This window comes from Puntigrus tetrazona, unplaced genomic scaffold (assembly GCF_018831695.1).
Source record: "Puntigrus tetrazona isolate hp1 unplaced genomic scaffold, ASM1883169v1 S000000395, whole genome shotgun sequence".
Lineage (NCBI taxonomy): Eukaryota > Metazoa > Chordata > Actinopteri > Cypriniformes > Cyprinidae > Puntigrus > Puntigrus tetrazona.
Window position 1 is genome coordinate 11,076 of NW_025048048.1, and position 20,734 is coordinate 31,809.

General features: G+C 35.1%; 1 pseudogene; it reads left to right on the forward strand.

Annotated features, from left to right (window-relative positions):
* Positions 1–1,388: 1,388 nt before the first annotated feature.
* LOC122333789 lies at positions 1,389–19,370 on the forward strand (annotated as a pseudogene).
* The last annotated feature ends 1,364 nt before the right edge of the window (positions 19,371–20,734 follow it).

Genomic DNA, 20,734 nt, shown 5'->3' on the forward strand with positions numbered 1-20,734 from the left:
ATCTCATCCAAGTTCGTGGCAATGAATGGCATTTGTTGTGTGGATATATCCGTTTGCTGTCCGACTGCATGCAAACAATGAATTACCAGATGTGCCCGTGATGTCCTGACAGTCTGACAGCTGTGTCTTTGTTTATGCCTTAGCCGGTCATTTTATAAAAGGATAAATGCTTTAATTTTCCTTTCTTAGTTTGCATTTTGATAATTAGCCTTTATAACGTCGTTTGTAACTTATAGCGCTTATAACTGTTTTTTTGAGTTTTCATCTCTTGCTTGCATTTTTTAGTAGGATTGTATTAATGTCAGGTCAATAGTACACAAAATGCATGTGAAAAGGTGTAATTGTACTGAATGCACACTTGGTGCACTTAAAATCTTAAAAGTATATTTCTCAACTGCACTTGCAGATAATATACTATTAATGCAATAAAGGCCACTTAAGTGCATTTAAAGAGATGTACTTAGGAATGTTTTTGAACACACACACTTTGTAGTAAGTCATAAGTCATTAGTTTTTACTGTACCTTTTAAATCGTGCTTTAATAAAAAAAAAAAAAAAAAAAAATATATATATATATATATATATATATATATATATATATATATATATATATATATATATATATATATAAATGTGTTGAATATAATGTAAACTAGTAGATTATAATTTTTGTATTCTGCTGCGTGCATTTAATAGACTGAATTCATACTGTTTTCTATTAATTTAATGTCGTTATCACAAATTGTTTAAATGGATTTTAATATGGGACAAGATTCAAAATGATAATGAAAATTAATTTCATATTACCATAAATGCTTGTCAGTTCATTAGCAGTACACTTTATAGTGTAGCTATATTTCAAAGACAGTATTAACAATTACTGAAATTACATGTACAGATGTACTTAAGTATGTCTAAAAACTTTCTAAAGTAAACTAATTGCATTTAGACATAAATTTAAACTAATACATTTTCATCTAACAAAGTTCACCTAAAGAAAGCACATTATTTCTGTATTAAGTTCTCCTTCTTAAGAGATATGCAGAAGTGTTCTTTTCCAAAAGCATAGTTTTTGCAACATCATGAAATATTTTTGAATGTCTATTGTAGAATGAATCAATTACAATTTCTAGTATTTTTAAACATCACGCATATGTTCTTTACTGCAATTTATTAATTTAGTATGAGCTCATGCGTAAGAAAATATTTCTGAATTTGTTTCTGAACAGGTGGCTTACTGGTTAAAGATAGGGGCTGGAAATTGAAGCGATGTAGGTTTGAGCCCTGGTTGCTTTACGTGTTTGCTTTTGTTTGACACTGTTTCCGTCCTCTCTTTTTCTTCATTATTTTAAAACAGCACACAGTCTCTGTGTCACGGCTGTTTAAGCATGTCCACAGATGACAGCATCTCTGAGGCGTGTGTCCAGCTCGGTGGCCTTGAGCCACGACCAGATCAGTGCCAATGGCGGGAAGGAGGCGAGGCCTCCATCGTCTCCTCTGAGGACACCGTATCGGGTCTCCCGAAGGGCGCTCTGCGTCCCGCCCGAGGGCTTCCTTCAGACCACAGAAGGAGAAAACAGACCCTCCACCACACCAGCATGCAACATTTCCAACAAAATAAAGGTGCCTTTAGCGCTCGTTTCTGTCTTCGCAAAAAGAGACCGTAAATAAGCTGCTTTAAATCCACAACAATTCTGAGGCTCAAGCAGACGCTGGGCATTTGGCTTGATGTCGAGCGGATAGATCACCCAAAATGAAAATCCTGAAAAAAAAAAATTAAAAGTTCTTTCTTTTTTCCGCCATAGTATAGAAGTTAACCGTTGAGTTAAACTCATCCTTAAAAATAACCTCTTTTAACTATAAAGATTCCTACTTGAACAACTTAAGGCTGAGTAAATGATAAAAACCAAAAAAAAAAAACTATTTTAAGTAGCTCCATGTTTGTTGTTAATGTTTATTGCATGATTTGTAATATATAAATATATATATTTATATATAGTCATAAATATAAATTTATATGACTATTTTACACACACACACACACACACACACACACACACACACACATATATATATATATATATATATATATATATATATATATATATATATATATATATATATATATATATATATATATATATATATATATATATATATACTTATTACTTCTTTGGCAATAATGTTTCACAGTAAAATAAAAAGCTAATTTAAAATTTAAACAAAACAATATATTAATAGGTGTATATTGCAGTTCAACTGTACAAAGGTTTTCTAAATTTGTTCATTAGTTTTTATAAGCTATCTTCGGTTTATATTTCAGTTAAACCATATCTCTTCGTCCTACTTGATAACGTGTTGTTGCATTCAGAATTGTCTGCTTTTTCATTTTTGTGTACATACTCAGAGTTGTGACGAACTTCCCACAATGCAGCTGAGATCACAAATGAGATCATTTAGAAGTTTCCTGAGGCCTGAAATGGGCATATGAAACTCACATGTATTTAATATGTGCTTATTTTAGGTATTATTAGTGACGCATTGAAACAAAATTTTCATACAAGCCAACGTTTTCTATTTTTTATTTTGCTGAAAACTGAACCAAAAATAAAGTTTGTGATGTTTCGTCTTTGCAAAGATGTTGTCAATAAGCTGCTTTAAATCCACAACAAGCCCTCAGGGTTGATGTGACTTATAATCAGTCTTTGTTCTCGTGTCACATGCTTTAGGAATCTGTGTCTTCGCACCGAGGAGGAATTCAGCTCAGGGAGAAGTTTGCCCTTCATCAACCCCAGCTCCATCGGGGCGCTCGAGCCCTGGTCCAGGAGATCCAGAGCAGCGGGCGAGACCGACCTGAGATCTGGAAGAACTGTGAAGGTGCGCAGATGCCCGAGACCACTGTCAGTTTCCCCATATGCGTCACGGCCCAGGTTTCTGGGCCATCGTCTGGGGTCTCCCGTAGGAGTCGAGACCGCAGCAGCCACGCTCTGAGCTTTGGAGAACATCCCACAATGCAGCTGATCCCTGACATCACAAATGAGATCATTTAGAAGTGTCTTGAGGGTTTTAAAGTTGGCATGAAATATAAAAAAAAAAAAAAAAATATATATATATATATATATATTTATAAAATATATATATATATATATATATATATATATATATATATATATATATATATATAAAATTTTTATATTTAATATATTCAGAATAACCTTTAAAATATATAATTTTTTTAATCCAATTTGTTGTTGAAATATAAATATTAAATTAGTTGCTGTAATAAAATGTTGTTGTCATGACAGATTTATTAAAACATGCAATTGCTTAAATAAAAATAAAAACACTATGAATATGTGCATATATTTATCAAAATGCTTCACAACTCCAATTTCTAGCACTCTGGATAATCCGTTACACTTGGATGTGCTATAAAGAATTTCATATGTTCATCCGACTTTAAAAATGTTGAGATAATCAAGACAATCACGTCTGTAAAGTTTACTAGCTGTGAAACTACTAGCCTATCTAACCAAAACGCACCAATTTGTCTGTCTTAGCATTAACGTCAAACAGTGCGTCCAGAGAATCTGTTTTTTTGACAGTGTTCCTCTCCTTCCAACAGGGTCGGTGGCTTCATCTCTTTCAGTTGGTGGAAAAGCAATATCAAGAGCAAATCCTTGCTCAGCAGGAGCAGTACCAGTGCCAAATACAGGTATGTTTCTCAAAGGACCCTGTCTGGACTGTTATCAAGTTACTGTTTGTGTTGCAGAGAGTTCAAGTGTTGTGCTTTGTATCTGATGCATTGTGTTTAATCTGGATCTGCCAATCTCTAGTGTCTCTTAATTTTTTTATTAAATTATTATATAGCTGTGATTAGGCATAATGTGAGCTTTATTTGAATGTAAAATATTTTTGAAAGATAATTGTGAAATTGATATTTACATAAATATAAATGTAATATACAAAATACAATAAATATTTATTTTGTAACCATACTATTTCACATAATTTCCTAAGAAAAAATAATATAATATAATAATGATACATTTATACGACAGTACTATTTTAAAATTACAGTATTATTCATGTCTGCATTCAGAATATTTTTTTAATACTGAACTTTAAGCAGGTTAGTTAAAACTGAGCAAACTGACTGTATAAAATATATTATTGTATTGACTGTATAAAATATCATTATTTATATCACAAGTAATAGAAGTAAGAAAAACAGTGAACAAGTTTCACCCAAACTGAATTTGTACTGAATTAATATAATTAAACGCATTTTATTTTGTCGTAAGTAAAGGGGATTTACTATTAAATATTACCATTACGTAAATTTACTATTACTATTTACTATTAGAAGTCTAAATGCCTAAACAGTAGCAGTAGTAGTAGTATCACATACATTTAGATTATTACTTTAGTACATAGTAATATATTTTAGGCACAATGTCTAAACCCAACTTATAGCGAATATGACGGTGTTTTATAAATAGTAAAATGCTCATGAAGTGACTCTCAGAGCAGTTCTGATTTGATTTGTCTATTTGACCTACTTTTGATTATTTCATCCACATTTTGATCAATTCCATGACATTCCGCGTTGAACCGCGTATTCCGTTTTTAAAATGGGATATTCCAAGATTTGTCCACGTTTTCAGCATCGCGGATATCATAGGTGGCACTTTGTACCACGGGTACTTAAAGACACAACTATAGATCAATTCAGTAATAACTGTGCTTTCAATACACTGACCTCATGCTTGCAATTTGCGTACTTCTGTACAGCGTGTTTCCGGCCTTAATCTGGGAGTATTGATCAATATCCGAATTCAATTAATAAATTTGTTTAATTCCGTCTTGATGGCCTCGTGTGTTTCCTTCCAGCTCATACAGGATGAAATTAAGGCATTAGTGCAGTTACAGAACCGCCAAATCAGCACACAGACTCACTCTCTGGAGCCCAGTAAGAACCCCAAGCCTCTCGAGGACCCGGTGGAGAGCACCTTCACGTCACCCCCGCAGCTCACCGTTCCCCCTCAGGAGACCTCAGAGGAGGGGATGGTTACTGTGCTGAGCAGTGGACGCGGGACTCTTTCCACCTGGGAGCATGGGTTAGAAGCGGGCGTCCCAGTTCCACGGAGGGGAGGGACGAGGCGCTGTGGTCTCCGAACCAGCAGGACGGGACTCTTACACCATCACCCATACCTGACACCACGAGCCCTCTGGGCCAGAACCCGCTGAGCAGAGCCGGTGACAAGCTCCAGACGACTGAGACAGTGCACTTTATGGCTGATAAACAGAGAGTAATAAGGTAGAGTTACACGTGGCTAGGTGTGAATGTAGTCATCAAAACTGAAATGACGGACTAAAGTAAATGAATGTGCCCAAAAATGAAATGCATGTTTATCTAAAACTAATTTCGAGGATTTGCTTGATTTTTAAGTCAAAATGTGACCCTGAATCACAAAACCTTAAGTAGCGCAGGTATATTTGTAGCGAAAGCCAACAATACATTTTATGTGAATTCTAGATTTTTCTTTTTCTGGCAAAAGTCATTACAGTGAACATCATGTTCCATTAAGATATTTTGTACATTTCTTGCCATAAATATATCAAAACTTAATTTTGATGAGTAGTATGCTTTGATAAAAACTTGAACAGTTTTCTCAATACTTAGATTTTTTTGCACCTCTTGGATGATGTATAAATCTCAATTTTAAATCTATATCAATCGATTAATACTAAATTAAAGTTTTTGTTTGCATAACATGTGTGTTAAATACATTAACACATTAAATTATATATAAATATGCATACTATATATAGTATTTACATGTCTATTTATATAATTTGTGTTATAAATAAATAAATATATCCATATAGTTAATGTAGCAGAATTTTTTTTTCTGAAATGTATACATGCAAGTGTGTGTTTGTATATGTATGTACACATAATACATGTATACAGCACACACATTATGTAAACAAAAACTTTTATTTGGATGTGATTAATCACAATTAATCATTTGGCAGCACTATATATATATATATATATATAAATGGCAATAAAACATGTAGTGAAAATCTAAAAAGTAGTAGTATACGTGCTGCTGAAGTCGCATTAGTTATAATGAATCGTTTAATTACATAAGATGTTATATGCTGTGTAGTCAACCCTGACCTCCTGGGCCCAAAGGCAAAAAACACAGGCAGAGAAAGAACAGAACGACACCAAACCGGACGTCACATGTAGAGGAGCAGGACAGGAGCACAGCAGGAGCAGGATCTCCTAAGCAGCACACAGATCACGTACCTGATGTAAGCACATACTAACATTGAATGATTATTTTTTTTAATTGCTTTTAATCATGAGCAGCAGGGATCTTTATATATGATAACAAAGAATATTTTTAACCAATTCAAACAGTAAACTCTTTCAAACATCTTTTCTACTGTAAAATATCTTTTACTATATATGCATCATGCTAGATTCTATATTTCAATGCAGAAAGCGACAGGTTTAAAATTGGTCAATGTTTCCGTCGTGCATCTTGGATAAACCATTCGAATTGTGCATCATTTGCTGTTTCAGAGATCAGATAAAGCGTCACCGCTCAGCTTATTACAGTGAATGTTCCTAGAAGCCTCTGTGTGCGTTTAAAATTGCTTTCTGAGTACAATAATCTTTTGTTTTCTGCCTTTTTTCTCAGCGTGGATGCAGCGCAGCCTCCACAAATCTATTGCCTCTAAAGAGAAGTGACAGTCTGGTGTCTGAAGCCTCAGGTAACACATTTCACTAAGAATCAAGCTCTGCTGTCTGTCCAGCAGCACACAGGAGAGCTGCGATGCTGATTGTACGATTCATTTCAGGGAGGAGTTGTAATGCCGTAATGTTCTGTTTGAAGGGGGTTTGTATAATTGGCTTTAGATTGAAGTTATTGTGAAATTGCTATGCACATATTCATATCGCCTTTGATTTTCCAGGCCTGTCATACTGGAAACTGGATGAGAGTGAGTTATATCGCCCTCTACCTGACAACTTTGAAAGTGCTTCCTTTGTCCTAATGCAGGTAAAATGTTATTCACTTAGTCTTTAGGAGAAACTAAGTAGCAATGCTAATATCTTAACTGCATCAAAACAGTAGCTATGCATCAAAACAATAGTAGTAGAGTAATGGGACAGAATAGTATAAATCACACAAATAAATGTTATAATATTTATTTTTTAATTCATTACCTGTCACTTTGCATTTCATGTAACCTATAATTGTTTCACAACTACAAGTTTTGGTTAGTTTCACTGGTTATAGTACACTAAGTTACAGTATAGTGTGAAGGAGTGAGAATATGGAGCTCATACTCAAGATGATTATGCTGACATTTACATGGCCAAAAAGATTAATAAAAAACAATTCTCCATAGATATGTCTGAATAAGCAGAGATTCACTTGCCTAGTTTTGCTCTGTAGTTTCAAAACGTATAATGAACAAATGTAATGGTTCTCAAACACCTGATGGATCATATTTCATATGCATATACACAGTTTTTTTTCTGAAAATGTAAAAAGTAAAGTTGTTACAGCAGTAAGTGTTCACTTTTAAATAACACATGCAATATAAAAGTTATTGCATACTGAAAATGCACGTTGAAAAATAAATTCAACCTCACGCCGTTTCAGTCGCATTTACACACCGTCTCCGAAACGTTCATCCATCATTAAAAATAAATTCAGCATTATTGCATTCGTAGCATGCGTTTTGATGAAAAGGATGACTATTATGTAAAAAATCACATGCAGAACTTTCAGACCCAGAGTGCAATGGCCTTTATTCTTAGGGTTGCTCTATAAAATTCAGTACAGATTTCACAGCAAAGACATGTGAACCACAACCTGACTTTTTTACAGTCATACTAAAAAGCATTTTACTTGCTTAAAAGTATAAGCTGTCAGTCAGATGACAGGAGTCATGTTGTAGAATGTGTGCGACAGGCTTTTTAGAGAAGTTATGATTTTTAAGGCCTTACGTTTGTATAGCACGTATTATGCAGCAGGCTTAAAACGAGTTGTCCTGTGTCACACAGACTCCAGATGAGAACCGCCTGTCTCTGAGGGAGATCTACCAGAGCAAGAGAGCCGATCCCAAAGGCCACGAATGGGACTCCTTAATCAACTCATCCACCTCGTCTCCTCAGGTCAGAGCAGAGCCAATTAACACAAGACTTAATTAGTGAGCGGACGTCTCACTTCTCGCTCCCTCACCCAGGTGTTGACTCTGGACTCCACGGTGCATGTGAAGCACTCGGATCGCACGTCAGGCTTCACGTCGCCGTCCCCACTTCAGCAGCCCGTCTGTGCAGGCCCGGCCTGTCCCGCAGCAGCGGAGCGCCCGTCAGTCCCGACTCCATGGCCTGCGCAGCCACAGCGACACCGACTGCATGTCCAACGCCAGCAGTCTGTCTGCACAGCAGGCGCCGACGACGCCGTCTCCCTCGCGGCGGCGACGAGAGCAAACCAGGCCAACAGTGAAGATGAGGGCAGCCACACTGCCACGGTCACCGTACAGCCCAGAGGACCGTCTGCTCAGGAGATGTACAAGCCCAGCAGAAGCGGCTCAGAGAAAACTGGAGCGCACAACCTCGCTGGAGGACCCGGTTGTTCTCTCGCTGTAAGAGTCGTGAAAATCCCACTAAGTTAACATCACACGCCATCGTGAAGTCAAATATTTTTTTGAAAAGCTTAGTCACAAAAATCCATAACGATCAAATAAACATTAACGAATGCAAAACCTGATGAAAAGAGAGATTTATAATACTGCACAATATTTGACGTTAATGCATAGTTTGTAATACATAAAAAAAAATGCATAACTATCAAAATCTGTTGATCAGTATTATTTTCCCTTCCCATATGCTCTTTATGGCAAGGTTATTTTTAGATGTTTTTAGAAGTGAAAGGTCAGTTAATGTATCAACTAACTTGATGAACGCTACAATTACTACAGTATTTATTAATCTTTGTTCATTTTGGTTCCTAAAAATACAATCATTCATTCATGTTAGCTGATTAATATAAACACACATAACTTGTGATTTTAATAATGTAGTAGTAATGATTTATTAAATGCTGTAGAAGCATTGTTCATTCTTAGTTTATGTTAACTAATGAAGTTTATTGTAAAGACGGGAGGAAAAGTGGACTATTTATGTAAAAAAAAAAAAAAAGCTAAATTGCATTTACAAAGCATTTAGTAATTGCTTTTTAACCTTCTCACTATCCTTAGACAAACATTGTCTAACACTAACTTCTTTTAAAAAATATGCATTTGAATGCAATGCAAGAAATTATATGCATTAAACTGATGACATTAGAAACTACAGTAAAAATATTTATAAAGTTTTCTGTTCCAAAAAAAGAAACGTTCAATCAGAAATGTTACTTGAGCAGCAAATCAGCATATTAGAAAGAATGATTTCTGAAGGAGCATGTGAGACTGAAGGCTGGAGTAGTGATGATAAAAATTCAGCTTTGATCACAGGAACAAATTCCATTCAGTATTTCGCAATATTGCTGTTTTCAACTGATCAAATAATTGCAGCCTTGGTGAGCTGAAGAAACGTCCTCCAAAAATCCTACGGACCTGAAACTTTTGAGCTGTAGTGTAACTGATCGATCGTATTTTAGTACTTTACCGAACCTATCCAGTGTTATCTGCTGCCATGCTAACTCCTGCTTTGTCTGATCTTTCTAGATTGAGGCAAAACCTGAGAGAGAAACATGCCCGTCACATAGCTGATCTCAGAGCATACTACGAGGCTGAGATCAGTGCCCTAAAGGAGAAACTAGATCTGGTGAATTTGCCCCTTGACATGGAGAAAAGCAACCAAATCTTGCTCGAGAGGTGAGAAACAACATGAATCCATACTGTTCAAGCAGCGTTTTAGACTACAGGATGACATTTAATAAGAAAAAACAATATTGTTACAATAAATCCATCCATAATGTACAGAAGTTTGTTTCTTAATGAAAACAGGTTTGGAGAAATTTAGCATCATATCGCTTGCTCGCCAATAAATCTCCAGCAGTGAATGGGTGCCGTCAAAACCCATACAGTATCACACACCACTCCAGTATATCACTTAATATCTTTTCAATTAAAAAGCATAAAAAAGCTGTTTTACGTTAACACATATTTAGTTGCTTAATAACAGGCATATTACTAGAAAATTAGCTGATATTACATGTCAGTTTTATGTTAGTCACAATTATTAGTGATAATTGAATGCCTTATTCTTCATGAACGTATTCTACATCCCTTATTCTACCTAACACCTAAACTAATTTTACTGCTAACTATTAATAAGCGGCAAATTAAGAATTTATTGAGAGAAAAGCCCTACCTAAAGCGTCACGACGGTCTGTTCTGGCCAAACACAAGTACATAATCCATAATAATGCTTCCTCCTGTGAAAAAGTCCATCTCATTTTGTCCTTCTCACGTCCAGATCCACCCACGTATTTGTTTTGGTTTGTTTCCGCTTGTAAACGGTGCGTGATCTGTGTATATTTCTCAGCCGACTCGCACTTCGTAATGTTAATCGATAGACTAGAGTCGTGCCGAATACTTGCTGTTTTCTAACATTCAGTCATGTTTATTTTCTGGTTAATGGACGGTGGATCTAATGTGATATATTGACGTATATTTGGTTCTGTCTTCAGCCTGTTGTTTGTCTCTGCGCTCGGCGACATCTGGTGTCTGGTGTTTAACGCACGATAAACACTCTTGTCATCGGCGGAGTCCGATGAACTCTGACTGATTGTGTCTTTGATCATCGTTTGGCAGATGTCAGCACCTGGAACGAGCGTTAACGGAGGCGAGCGCGCGCATCCGAGAGCTGGAGATCAAAAACCACCTCTTGGAGAGACAGCTGGTATGAGTCACCGCCTTCATCTGAGACAGGAAATACATGAGTGGCTTGTAAAGCGAGAGACTCAGTGACGTTGACGTAACAATTGTGCTTGAAGTCGGCATAACTGTATAAATTATATACAAGTATATAATTTTGTAAACATTTTAATAATCAAAGATATCTGGAATGTTCTCTGTGTAAAGATTACGTACAACCTTGCGTACAAACTGTACAGCAATGACCTAGCAACCACCTTAGAAACACCCTAACAACCACTTAAAACATCCTAGCAACCTCTAGCTAAACAGAAATTCAGTAATTAGTGCAAGGAATATCAGGATAGGTTCTTATGGAAGTTCAAATGTCTTTTATTGCACAATTATGACCTTTTTATCTCATAATTTAAAGTTTTAATGTCATAATTATAACTTGTAAACTATGTTTTGGCCGTCATAATTTAACTTTGTATCTCATAATTCGTAGTTGCAATTTTTGATGTCAATTTCAACTTTGTGGTTGAGATGTATTTGTTATAATTCAGACTTTGTCATAATTATGACATTGTGTCACATAATTTTAAGTTTTAAAATATCATTAGTGTGACTTTTTATCTAAAATTTTTGTTTACCATCAAAATTAGAACCTTTTTTTTTTTTGATAAAGTATCTCATTATTGTGATGTTTTATAACATAATTATGGCTTCTCAATTTTGACTTTTTGTAATAATTACATATTTGTTAATAATTATGACTGCATCTTTTTTTTTTTTTTTTACTTAATTTCAATTTTGACCATCATAATTATTTTACAGAAATTATGACTTTGTAAAAAGTAAAAATTTTGAGATAAAAACTTGAATGAGAGAAGTACATTTTTTAAAAATGTAATAATTATGGCTTTTATCTCATAATTATAATTTAGTGAGTGACTGGGCTTCTATAGATTAGCTAATCATAACATTTCATTTGCATATATTTAGTCTTAAAGGTACAGTAGCAGAAACAACAGAAAAAGAAAATTAAATGTGCATTGGAAAGAAAACATTTTTTTTTCTTAATATGTTCTGCTTTAAAATTGTATTTTTATTGTTAGTATTATATTTTAGTTATTTAATACTGACTAGTTATTCTTTATTTGTCATATTGGAGTCATTTGTACACTAATAATTATTATTTTTTTAGAAGGTATTTATTTTAAGGATTGGCACCTGACCTGCAACCTCGGAAATGTCTTTAAAATAACTTTAATGATTGGATTTATTGTTGAAATGTGGTTAATGCACCATGCTAACCTCAAGTTTATCTGTATGTTGGCCAGGCTGAATGGCCCGAGCGATCTGACGCGCCAGCGCCACAGTCCAGGCCCTGCAGCAGCGGTTAGAAGAGACCAAACACAGCAGCCGGGAGAAAGATGCCACTGTGACCAAACTGAAGAACCGCCTGCATCAACTGGAGGAGGCCGTGCAGAACGCCTGCAAGGAGGTGGATGAGAAAGAGGCCATGCATGAAGAAAGAACACAAGATGCTACAGGATGTGAGCGGAGCAGAATCCTTTAAACTTCACTTATTCTGTTATATTTAACCATAAAGGTCAATGTGATGATGCACCGTATCTTTTTTTTTTTTTTTGCAGCTCCTCCACGAGTATGATTCACTGAGAAGGGAACACGAGGGAGCGAAGGTGAGAGCCGTTTTTATCTGACATGATACAAATAGTACATAGAAGTGCACAAACTATTCAGCTGTTTCTTTCCTAACAGGACAAGTTGGTCTCCACTGAAAATAAGCTCTTTGACGCCAATGAACAAATATCAGAACTGAAAAGGTAATCAGGTTTCTTCAATGCAAATCTGCAATAAGTACATTATAACATCTAAGTTAGATGGTATTATTTCATGTAATTGTAAAATCTAATATTTAGCTAATATATATGTGTGTGTGTGTAGGTGGAAAAAGTCATATGATAACACTTTACAATAATCTCATTTGATAATATCATATCCAACAATAAACATTTTGAAATGAAACTATGTCAAAATAATCACGCTAATTTATAATGCACTGATAAATAATTAATAAACAGATACAACATTAGATTTTTCATAATGTATTAGTGCATGTTGTAACTTAATATAATAAGTGCTGTATATCCCTATTAATATTGTTAACTAATGTTAACAAATAAACCTTTATTGTAAAGTTTTACCGGTCATATTATACAGTAAAATTCAGGAAGTCTATAGAAACAGTCATATTTGTTTTTAAGTGTTGTACTGTGCATGATAACAACAATCAGAATTACTGATACAATTAAAATGCATGCACTACAATTATAATTACAATTAAAATAATTTTGGTTTGTTGATATCGTTCATTATGTTTACATGTAATATATGTAACATTGGTAGTAATGTTGATGCTATAGTTATATATATAATATATTGCATGATTTCCTGTTGTGTCTTTTCTCTGTGGTTTTGTAGAGTCATCGCTAAGCTAGAGACTCAAGTCCGAACAACTACAGCATGAAAATCTGGCTAAAACGCGTCAGTCTCTCCACAGCCACTCACAGCCATCTGGAGCAGGGTATAAAACACACCACATACTCATCACGGCTCTAAAACGCAACAATAAATCTGAACTGTATACACTCATTGATTCATGGCCAGCTGTTAGTGTACGGCTTAACCGTTTCTTTCTTTGATTTGAATTAAAAAACAACAACAACCTTCAAATGAAATCCCTGAAATACTTTTACTCAAAACACAAATTGAATCTTTGCAGTTTGTTCCACCACCCCGATCTTCTGCTTTCACCGAGTAAAAGGCAGCGAGAGATGTTGATGTGGGCATGAGGAACGGCGCTGGTCACAGAGCTGAACAGACATCTGGAGCTAGAGGGTACTGCTTTATTCATAGTTCGGCACAATATTCCTTTCTTTATCATTCCGTGCTGCGGTGCATTCGCTTTGAGAAGGTAATTTCTGACTTGAAGTATCCCGTGTCACCAGGCGGCTGTCTCCACCAGAGAGAGAACCGACTCAGGGTTACTCTGAAGAGGCGAGGAAGAGGGATGTTCCCCTGACGCCTATGATGAAGGCCCTGATACAGATGGAGGACACCAAAACCACTGAGGGCCGCGCGTTATCCAAGAACGGCTGCGGTTCCTCCAGTATGTCACAAAACGAATGGGTGCCGTCAGAATGAGAGTCCAAACAGTGATTAAAAACATCACAATAATCCACAAGAAATCCACTGCAGTCCATCAGTTAACGTCTTGTGAATGAAAGTGTTCACTCCGGTGAAAAAGGGGTAATAAGGTGTCATTTGTTAACATTAATGTTTTAACTAACACGAACAAACAATGAACTATACATTTATTGCCGTGTTTATTCATCCTTGTTAATAAAAATACAACTCATTATGATTTCGTATTAGATTACAGTGCATTAACTAAGATTAACAAGCACAACATTTTAATAATGCATTAATAAATTTGCATTAACTAATTGCTCTACAAGTATTGTTCATGTTAACTATTGTTAACCTTACTGTAAAGCGTTGCCTAAAAAAAGTCATCTTCTTTGAATCAGGAGAGAAATATACACAACTGTTTACAAGCAGAAACCGTTTTAAACAAATATGTGGGTGGATTGTAATGCGAGAGGAATAGAAGGGAATAGTTTTTATTATTATTACGGATTATGGAGTCATTTTGGTGTTTCATTTCACAAGAATAGTTCACCCAAAAATGAAAATTCTGTCATCTGTCATTTACTCACATCATTACCGACTGAAAAAAGTTTGTAACCAAACTGTTTTGGGTCACCATTGACTTCCATAGGATTTTTTTCATACTATAGAAGTCAGTGGTGGCCCAAAACGACCCGGTTACAAACTTTCTTCAAAATGTCTTCCTTTGTGTTCGGCAGAACAAAGAAACTACTCCGGGGTGAGTAAACGATGATGGAATTTCCATTTTTGGGTGAACTATTGTTTTAATTAATGGACAGGAAGAGTGTGGATTACTGTGTTGGTATTAGAAATTTTAGATAAGTATTAGAAACTTCTGAACCATAGATATATTTTTAAATATTCCTTACACTTTAGGGTTGGCTAGGAGAAGGCCTACGGTGGCTTTTGTGGAGAGTTCTGTGAGAGACGCGGTGGAGGAGCGGAGCGGAGCTGTGCTGAGGGCCCAGAGGAGTCTCTCTCCAGAGGGTCACCGGTCATCGTCTCTGCCCCCCAGAGCACAGAGAGCCGTTTCTCTCGCAACACCCAGTGAGTGACCAAAAACTGTAGCATTTGAGTGTTGTGCATTTTCAAAAGCGCTAAAGAAGAGTCAGTCTTTACTGACTGGATGTGTTGTTTGTGTTAGCAAAGAGAGACACGTTACTCATGCCTCTCTCAGCCAAGTCCAGTCCCAAGCGCTGCCCGACTGAGAACTTCTCCACCGCGTTGGGTCACCCTCTTCCATCCCAAGAGCATCTGCAGAGCAGGTAACATTTCTGTCCTGCTATCTGACTCACTTGCTATTCGCACTGATCGGATGTCAGTAAGTAATGTGTTACATTTGCCTTTTCTTTAGGTTTGATGTTTTTGATCGAAATGGAATCAACTCCTCCTTACCATCCCATCCAAGTCCAAGGAAGAGGTTACAGTTTAAGGCTTCTGACAGACTGGAAGGTATTATAGTTTTTTCATATATATATATATATATATATATATATATATATATATATATATATATATATATATATATATATATATATATATATATATATATATATATATATATATATATAAGGTAACTAATTTAAAGGTAACTAATTTAATTTATTGTAGCAATAAAAAAACAATTTTTTTTTATTGCTATAATAAATTAAATTAGTTACCTTTTATATTTAGATACTATATAATACTTTTTATTTTTATTTAGCATTGAAAATATTACATTTCTTTTTATTATATTTTTTAAGTGTTATTGTATATAACAGAATTAAAAAGAGTTTCATTTAAAGAAATATTATGTCTGTTTTTTGTTTTTTTGTCTGTTTTATGTTTATTGACTATAACATTTACACTACCATTTAAAAGTTTGGGTTTAAAAGTTAATTATTTAAAATAATTAATTTTTATTTTAAATGTTACTTTTAAAAACATTTATAATGTTACTGATAAATGCTGGTCTTTTATCATGATTTTATTAAGCATGCGTTCCAACAAATATCAAGGACTGTTTTCAACACTGATGATAATAAGAAGACTAAAGACTGGAGTAAATTCAGCTTTACTAAATAGGAATAAATTACATTTTAAAGCATATATAGTCAAATAGAAAAAATGTGTTTCAAATTGTAATAATATTTCACTGTTACTATTTTTACAGGGGTTTTTTTGATCAGTTAAATAGTAAACATGAAATTTCTTTCAAAAACATTTTAAAGCCTTTCTGACTCTGAACTTTTAGTGGTAGTTTATATAGGTTGATGCAGCTAAAAACAAACTACACGTTTGCTACCCTTTAACCCTGTTAGCACTGGTATTTCCTCAGGAAACGTTTGTGTTTTGTGAACTTCCTCCTCAGTGAACCCTCAGTCCAGCGTGGGCTCGTCTGAGCCTGCAGAGAGCAGCGAGTCTGAGGAGCCTGCGGTCGGACCCAGCTGGGAGGAACAGGAAGCTGCCGGTGAGGAGACGGCCCTCTCCTGTCAGCCTCGCATTCAGTCTCTGGCTGACGCAGAGCGCCTCTTTGATGAGCTCACACAGGAAAAGCAGCAGGTGATTGTGGGATATTTCCTGTTATGACATGGCTCTGTAAAACACCTGATTCTGATTGGTCGATTGAAGATCAAATGCTGTAAAAATATATGGTGCATTGTTCATTTAATAGATTAATTCAATTTTACCCATGAGACCTTCTTCTAAAATATCAGCCGTGTAATGATGCTAAACCAGTTAATAATTTACTGCAGTAAATTATTAGTATGTTAATAATGTAGTAAAAACTGTATGAAGTATTTACTTAATTTGATATTTTTAGTTTATAATTTTTACTTATGCACAGTTGAGAAATCTGGAAAAATTAATTGTTAAAATGGGAAAGCCTTGCAAGTAAATGAACAAAAACGATGAAATATGATAATAATTTTTAAACAAAGACACACAGTCTGCGAGAATTTATTGTGAAAATAGGTGGCTTTTAAGATTGTATTTTTATTATATTTTTTTAATTTATTCTTGAGATTAGAGAAAAATATATATATAATACACACACACACACACACACACACACACACTAGTGCAATCAAACCGATTAATCACAATTCATTTTATAATTGTTTACATAATTTACACAATACACACACTTATGTATATGCATGTATATATATTCATATTTTTATCATTTATACCAAATATACAAACGTGTATTTATTGTACACACACACACACACACATATACATATACATAAATATATATACACACACACACACACACACACACACATATATATATATATATATATATATATATATATATATATATATATATATATATATATATATATATATATATATATATATATACACATACACACACTTATTTTGACTGATGTGTGTGTATAATTTTTTTTTAGCATTTTTTTTTTTTTAAATACTCTAATTATTTCTAGCTCATCAATAAACATGCTACAGTCATGATGAAACTCTGAAAGCTCATAGATGGCATGTCACAACATCCCGTGAGTGTTTGGACAGCGTGTGAGTCGCTCACGGACTGACTGACGATCAATGGCAGAGCGCATGTTTCTGCTGTGACCTCAGCACTACACATTACATAACCTGTCTTTATAGCGCTGCTGGTTAATCACGTCTATTTTTAGCCAAGGCTTCCCTTTCCTATTCATGCGAGGAGTGCTAATTCAAAACCCTGTTGTTTAATCTCAGCTGTTTCCATCCAGCAATTTGCTAAAAGCTATGACGCTTGCTCCCAATATTTATTTATTTTCCACAGATCGAGGCAGCACTGAGCCGGATTCCAGGAGCCGGGGCCCGGGTCACGTTGCAGACCAGGTTAGACGAGGTGGGAACACAATCACTTTCCATTCACATGCAAATAGATCAGGGCTGTGCAAAGAATTATTATTTTTAAATGTGGTCTATTCGTTATTGATTCTCAAAAGCTGCAAATCTATTTTTTTTTTTTCATATTTATTTTTGCAAACGTTTACCACAAGATCTGATATAATGTGAATCCTAGTATTAGTGTTATTTAGCTTGAATGATGTTACAATGGAAAGCCTGTCATTCATTCATTGCTGAGCGTAGCGGAGATATCGTTTTGTCAACTGTATTGTGAGATGTGCAATGCTGAGGTGAAGTGCTGCAGTAAAGCATTTGACATCATGCATAGAGCGCTTTGATTTCAGCAATGTTTGACATCACCAGCATTATCTCCACAGCTGCCGAGAGTCCCTTCAATAGCATTGTACAGTTTAATTTGGGGAAAAACGACGTAATATCACACATACAGCAGCTGAAAGCTCTTGACAGCAACCCATCAAAATAAGTTTAACTTGTAGAAACTTTGATAGAAATACATTACTGTTGTGCGGTGGACTGTCAGATTCAATGTGATAACCGTACTACTGCTACAAATAATAAAACTTTATTTTTAAAGCAATAATCACACCTTTTTTTGGTAATGTTAACATTTAAACCTCTGTTTGTCAATAATAGGAAGTGTTTTTAAGGATAAATTACATTTAATGTTTTATGTATACCAGAAAGAAAGACAACGTGTATAAAATGTAACATTTTTGGTTTCATTTATTAAATGCTCTGTTAAAAAAAAAAAAAAAAATATATATATATATATATATATATATATATATATATATATATATATATATATATATATATATATATATATATATATATATTTATTAGACTGTGTTATGAGCAGTTATATTTCATTATGCTGCATATTTGACATTTTCTTAAAGTTATTGAATTTTTAATTTATTTTTGTTTTTATTTAAAAGATGATTATGTGTAACAAAAGACATCAGTGGAAAAACGTCTGTGTAACATCACAAACTTCTTGGTTTTAGGTGTCTCTGGAGAACCGCCTGGAAAAGGTGAACCACGACCTCGGGTTCATCCGCATGACTCTGAAACGATTCAACATCCTGCGATCTTCTACCAACATATAGCCAGCGGCTGCTGCGGACTGTCATGAATTATGATCTTTACCCTGGACCATATGAATTATTATTATTATTATTATTATTATTATCACAACGGAACAGTCGCTCCACTGTACAGACTCTGATATGTACATGTTCAGTAAATATTTCTACTTTTATTACTGTAGGATCTATTTTATACGTTTTATTACACCGTGGACATACTATAAAGTATATTTTAATAAATGCCTAGATTTGTAAAAACCATTTACTTTTGTAATGTCACAGAAATGTGGGAAATTGTACGCTCGACTCGATGATTTTTTTTTTTTTTATTTGATTCGTTTGCTGCTGATCTAAACGAATGGCAAAAACCCAGTCCTGCGGGGCAGCTCACTTGCATACGTTTCCATTCCGCCATGTGTCTTACGACTTTTAATTTAAATGACACTTGAAAAGATTTATAATATCAGGCTTTCTGTGGCATGTTGACATGATGTCGCTTGCCTGTGCCAAACGCGAGCAGAGAATGATAGCACATATCCGATAATAAGACGAGTAGAGTTGAATTGCCTTGTCGAAATCATCTTGTGCAAAGAACACGAACCCAAACCAGCACCGACTGTTTACACGTGATTTATCAAAGCTAGACCTTTGACATTTTCCGGCCCGGCACAGGATGCGCTGCTTACTTCAATGCATGAAATTTGAAAAATGCTCTTCTCTGCTTTTCCACTGTTAGCTGTTGACTGTTTTTTGTTTTGTTTTGTTTTTCTTTCCCCTGTAGCTCACGGAATCTATTTAACTGTTGCACAAAATGTTCCACGATTAAAACCGCATACTGAATCATGTGTCGGAGTCGTTATGATTCGACGACATCTGGAATACGCCGTTCACAAATGGCCCTGAAATGTGTTTGTGTCCATCAGAACGGTTTGAGCGTTGAAGGCATGAGTTTCCCTTTTTTGGTCGAATCGTTTCTGTGTGTGTATGTAAACAAAAACGTGTTTTGTGAACACGTGAAGGCGTAAATGATTTTGAGCTTGGGTGCAAGGCATGGTGGCAACTTGGAAAATGGACTTTGAATTAATGAGTGACTGCATTTACATGTAGTTTCTCACAAAGCGGTCCTATGGGTTTGTTCATATTTGTTTTGTTGTTGTTAATATCATTAATGGGTTTGAAGACCTGTTCTCACCAGGAACAATATATTGGCGTCCATTAGTGACCATTATGTGATGTTCTGTTTATGTTGCCTGCCGCTTTAAATTTTCGAGCTCTTAAAAGCAGGATAGATTCTGATTGGCTGCCGGTGTTTTTAGCGTTCCTCTGGTGATTTTAAAACTATATTTACCGTAATAACACAGTATGTCGTTATTTTAGATGCCAGTTAAATTAATAATTATAATTTCATCACCCTCAAGTTGTTACAAACCTGCATGAGTTTTTTTTTGAGCAAACAGCTGACGGTATCCATCGACTTCCACTGTATTTCCCCCATATGTCAACTGTTTGGTTATTTTTTTATTTATTTTTACAATATATGCTTTTGTGTTCAATGGAAAAAAAAGGGGTTTGAAACGAACACGAGGGTGATTAAATTATGCATTTCGGCGCGAGCTACCCCTTTA